The sequence below is a fragment of the Belonocnema kinseyi genome, chromosome 3, assembly GCF_010883055.1.
Source record: "Belonocnema kinseyi isolate 2016_QV_RU_SX_M_011 chromosome 3, B_treatae_v1, whole genome shotgun sequence".
NCBI classification, from domain to species: domain Eukaryota; kingdom Metazoa; phylum Arthropoda; class Insecta; order Hymenoptera; family Cynipidae; genus Belonocnema; species Belonocnema kinseyi.
The window spans coordinates 33,397,497-33,402,800 of NC_046659.1; the positions used below are offsets into that span (position 1 = coordinate 33,397,497).

General features: G+C 33.2%; 1 long non-coding RNA gene across 1 annotated transcript in view; it reads left to right on the plus strand.

Annotated features, from left to right (window-relative positions):
- LOC117170065 overlaps window positions 1-4,354 on the plus strand; it is a 13,412-nt gene extending 9,058 nt beyond the window's left edge. Inside the window, exons 2-4 of the long non-coding RNA XR_004466710.1 lie at window positions 2,161-2,263; window positions 3,636-3,774; window positions 4,039-4,354. This is a non-coding gene — a long non-coding RNA (uncharacterized LOC117170065). The remainder of the gene's footprint in view (window positions 1-2,160; window positions 2,264-3,635; window positions 3,775-4,038) is intronic.
- Window positions 4,355-5,304: the final 950 nt, after the last annotated feature.

Here is a 5,304-nt window from a genome sequence, read left to right on the forward strand (position 1 = left end):
TTTTGGTCTTATGATCAGCCGTTGGTTTTGTTTTACGGTTCGCATCAGCCAAAGCTCTCGCTGCATTATACACACAATAATTGATAGCCCAGAGGTCGGATTTTTCGGAAAAATGTCCACGAAGCTCGTCGTCGATTTCAGCCAGATCTTTAGGCTTGAGAGAAACCTTGGTGTTGATGTTTCTCCGGGTCGTAAAGCATCGCTCTTCATCTATTGGATATCTGCCCGCGTTTGGTCTTAGTGTTGCCTCTCTTTCTCTGTTGCCGCCTTGTTCTAGCTGTGGTAGAGTAGGCGTTCCGCTTACATAGCCCTGTTTACGGAGTTCTTCAGCATGGTTTCGCAGACGTTGATGCGAAAAGTGCGATAGCTCCGGGTGTTTCTCGCACCACAGAGCATGCAGCCGTTCCATGTAACCCCGTTCACGGGCCACATTCGCATCGCAGCAGTCTAGCAAGTCGTGATTCAGTCGCTCCGTCCACCCAAAGGTCACGAGATCCCGCCAATCCATCGTATTGAATCCATTTTCATTGGCTCCCCCAGCTCTAGATTGGTCGGCATTGTTGGACGACCCATTGTCGGGAGCCCTGCGCGTTCTGTTGTTTTGAACCGCACTTACTACAACTATGTTTGGTGTTGTCATTGTTGTTCCCACGAGAAGCTAGGGAAAGGGGTTCGTCCATCCTTGTAGAGCCCCGCATGCAAGGATAAGGCTGCGTACTCTGAGAGGTCGCCCGATATCCCAAAGTCACCGTTCTAGACACCTCACCCAGGCGCCATTCAGCTTTCGGCATGGTTTTCACACCTCCGCTTGGGGGTTAATTCCTTCGGGACCACCCCTGGACAATTGTCCGTGACTGCCTATTTATTTTTGTAACCATATTCAGCAGAAACCCTTGGTACAGGGACCCTCTATCCGCAACCCGAGGACGCGTTCGGTGGCTTTGTCATAGGCCCTTCGGTTTGATTCTAGAGGAATCAAAACCGAACCGAATATAAAATATAAATCTAATATAATATAATATAATATAAAAATATATATATATAATTGAAAATTATTATTTAAAATTAATTATTAAGTGTTAATAAAAATTATTGATAAGTTAATATTTTACGTCGTAACAATTTCTTATTTGACAATTTTAGGATATTTGAATGTCACTTTAAAATTCCTCTAAGCTACGAACTTTCCATTTCTTTTAAATCTCTGAAAACTTGTAAATAGACGTAAAACTTCCAGCCTTAAGGGCATGTGACACAGCTAAGTTCTTATATTACCAACCTCACTTTTTCAGTTCACTGAATGTTTTTTTGAACCTAAGAATGTTTTTGTAAATAAAATATCGAGCTGAAACTTTGGAAAATGCATTAGAGTACAATAAAATACGTTTAGGTACTGCATTTTCGTAGGAACTTTATTGTGCTCTAATACATTTTCCAAAGTTTCAGCTCGATATTTTATTTATAAAAAAAGTTCTTAGGTTTAACAAAACATTCAGTGAACTGAAAAAGTGAGGTCGGTAATATAGGTATTTAGCTGTGTCACATGCCCTCAAGCTAAAATCTCTTTAGTATAGTCGTAGTAGATTTGTACTGCAAACCATTGTAAGCTGGGAACTCCATGGTAATAAACTTCCCACCTTCTTGTACCGGGAATCCAAAATGTGAGGTCAAGCGAAGGAGTGTCCTGCCACCCCCACCATTATATTTATAGCTAATCAGCGCATGACAAGGCCCTTTGTATTTTTCCGTTTGGTCAAATCTTGGTGTTCCCTCCGAAGTCCTGCGACTTTGAAAAGACAGAAATCTTGTAACCGTCAAGCAGAGAACACCTGATCTGGTCGACCTCAGGCTTTATCCAATCATTTTTTTGTAAACTCAACATTCAAGCATAAAAGTAATCTCACACCGGTGAACTCTCAGATAAATTGTATAAATCGTGTGTGTGTTTAAAATATACTAATGTTTAAACTTACTCCTTGATTTATTAATCCTCAATTGCAACAATCACATTGACAATACATAATATAATTTTTAAATTATTTAATTCATGACCGTATTAACGGTTTTTCCTAATCTTTTTTTAAATTCTTGCGCAAATTATAGCGGGAAATTTATGCAGATAATTATAATGTAATAGAGTAATGTTTTGTCTAATTTTAGTGACTGTAAGAGGTGATCATTATTGACGGATTATTTATTCTGGTCTTTATCGACAGACAGAAGCAAATGCAAGAAAAAGTTATTCAAGGTTGAAACTTGAAGGGTATGTAATTCGCAGCCTTTTCTTGAGCAATTTCTTTTTCAGAATTTTCAATTGAAAACTCTGCAATTATAGACATTCATATTTTTATATCTTTTATGTTGAATTTTTATTGGTTTCAAATACAACTGCTTGCGTCACAATAAATGTGTTTTTATTAGTATGGACTTATTTCGCAAACACTCGATATTGTTAACGATTGGAAATGAATAAATAATTTTTATTATTATAGGAAAATAGTGATTGACTATGATTGCCGAGTTTTCAATTGAAAATTGTCACCAGGACAAAAAATGGATCAATTTTCAATTAATTGAAATAAAACGAGAACCAGGCCAGTTTTCGAAAAAGTCTGTCTGTCCAAGGCTGTATTTAGGCATTTATATTCTGTGGTTAAAATATGAAATCATACAATTCAGAATTGTAGGACAAAAGCTGTTTTGGGTAATACATGGGATAATTTTCGAGCCTGAGGAAGCGCCTTAAGCTCACTCTAATTTTCCCTAACATTTTGTGTATCCCGCAGAATCAGAAAAATTTTCTGCCCTTTTTCGGCATATGTGAAATCTTCAAGATTATTATTTTTTTAATTTCTCCAGAATCTTACGAAAATTATATTTATGTAACTTTAAAAAGAAACTGATAAGCCGTGATTCCTTTTTGTCAAATCTTGGAATGTGGTTTTACCTTTGTAACAAGCATATAGTTATTCCAAATTTGTATTTTGTATTAGAAATTATTGTAATTGCAAAAAACATCATTTTTTAACTCTAAACTGAAGCTGAAATTAATAACCCAGATTTTTTATTAGTTTTTTTTCTTTTTTTAAATGCTGAAGCTAATAACTTAGTTATGAGTACATATACTAAATTAGAAAATGTGAAAAGTATTAAAAGTTAAAAGAAAATTAGATACTTTTTTATTAAATTTATTTTTATCACTTTATTTATTTAATTAAAGTTTAACTAATTACTATTTAATTGGATTATATATTAAGTGTTCAAGAAAGCAGTTCTAAAGAGCTATCGCTCATAGAAATAATCGATTGGATACGATTCATAACTATTAAGAGTAATCAAAATTTGAATCGGTTTAAATTGTTGCTAATTGTGTCAATTATACCGAATGAAAAGCTATAAGTATATTGATTAACAACATATAAAAATCATGATGTTTAAAGATGTGACAGTGATGTATGATTATCAAGTTGTGATAAGAAAACTTTCACTTCAATTGATTTCATTTGCAATTTAGTCTTAAATACTTTAAATAACGACATGTTCAGCTTCAAAAACTTAAACTCTGAATTTTATTGATTAGTGTAAAATGTTTTTAACCAGCAAATTATTCCAGATTTTTTCTTCTTCTATTTTAGTGGCTACCTTGCGAATAATAGAAAAAGTGGGTTTTACGTCATCATTAGTGGTCAGGCCATATCAACTCAATGGTAGAAATATGACGAAGCACAGCGCCATGAATTGGCCGCAACCTGAACTAAAAGTGTCATGTGTAACGTATGTTTGCCATATATAAATTATATATTTGTGAATCATTTGAAAATTGAAGATATTTATCAATAGATTGGATAAACAAAGTGAGAAACATATGCAAATATATATATATATATAATAAATTACTTTTAATATAGATTTATACATTTTTCACTTTATGTATTCATTTTGTTGATCATCATATTTAATTTTAAGATTTGAAACATATTTACAATTCATATAATAGCACACACTTAAAATAATTCAATGTAAATGTATTCAAATTAGCGTCAATATCACGGGCTACCTCAACGGAAGCATCTGCAGGAAGATCATCCACCTCTTTTTCAGGCAATAACACGGAAGGCACTATTTTCGTTGTGAAAAAAATTCGCGGACGCGTGAAGAATCCTTCGCCCGAAAACGCAGAAAGCATACTTGATAACCGCTTTTATGGATTTCTCTGTAGGTTATTTTCGTCAAGAGAGGGTTTGACACTGCTTCTAACTACAATATACCGGGCTTTGCGTCTTTCGGAAATTGGTAATGCTTCACATGATGCGACGATTGACACCCGAGAACACACCTCCGCTTGTTTAACTTTATAGTTATCGGATTCATTTTTGCAAATAAAATATATACTTTGACAACTTTTGACACTTTGAATTTTCAAACCTTCAAATTCCATCGCCTGTTCCGACTCGCAGCGCCAACAGTTGGCCGAAACTTGTACTATGCCTGAAATAATAATCATAATTCTTCATATTTGCCCTTTAGAGTTGATAGGGCCTGTTAGTGGTAAAGGGGAAGTCATAATCTAAGGATCACCGAATAAAATATCACCGACATTGATGTGAATTCACTGTTCAATTTAGAAAGAATTTTGTCCATCATTTTGAGTACTTATATTTCAATAAACTAAAAATTTAGAAAGTTTAATTAATAAAAACTTTTTTTATTATAATATGAATTTATGTGTTAATAATTGCGAATAATTAAAATTTGAGACCTCTTTCTGACAAAAAAATATTTTATCTTTAATATTAATTTTTAGTTGCTTAATTTTATTCAATTAATAACAGTTATACATTTTTGATTAATAAATCTGAAGTTTCATGTTTCTTAATTATTCGCTTACTTTTTTTTAAATCTTAACCGATTTTAAAACTTATAACCATTTATAAAAATTGTCACTAAAATAGACAATTCAATAGCACATAATAAAGAATAACAATTTTGCTTCATTAGAACAAAATCAACTTTTTTAGTTTTATCCTGTATCTGATTTTATGTTTTTAACAGAAAATACTATTAGCACCACTTTCATCTGGTAAGAATTATTTACAAAATGTTCATTTACTTTATTTCATAATATATACTGTTTCAATGTTATATTATTCCGAAAAGGTAAATAACTGTCTTTAAATAATTCCCGGGCGACTAAAGTGCTGCCATCACGTGGCAAATTCAAAGTACCCGATTGAAAACAATTAAGAAAAGCAAAATGCTCAATCGTTGTCAATTGTTTTGGCACAATTAAGAAACACGATTCGG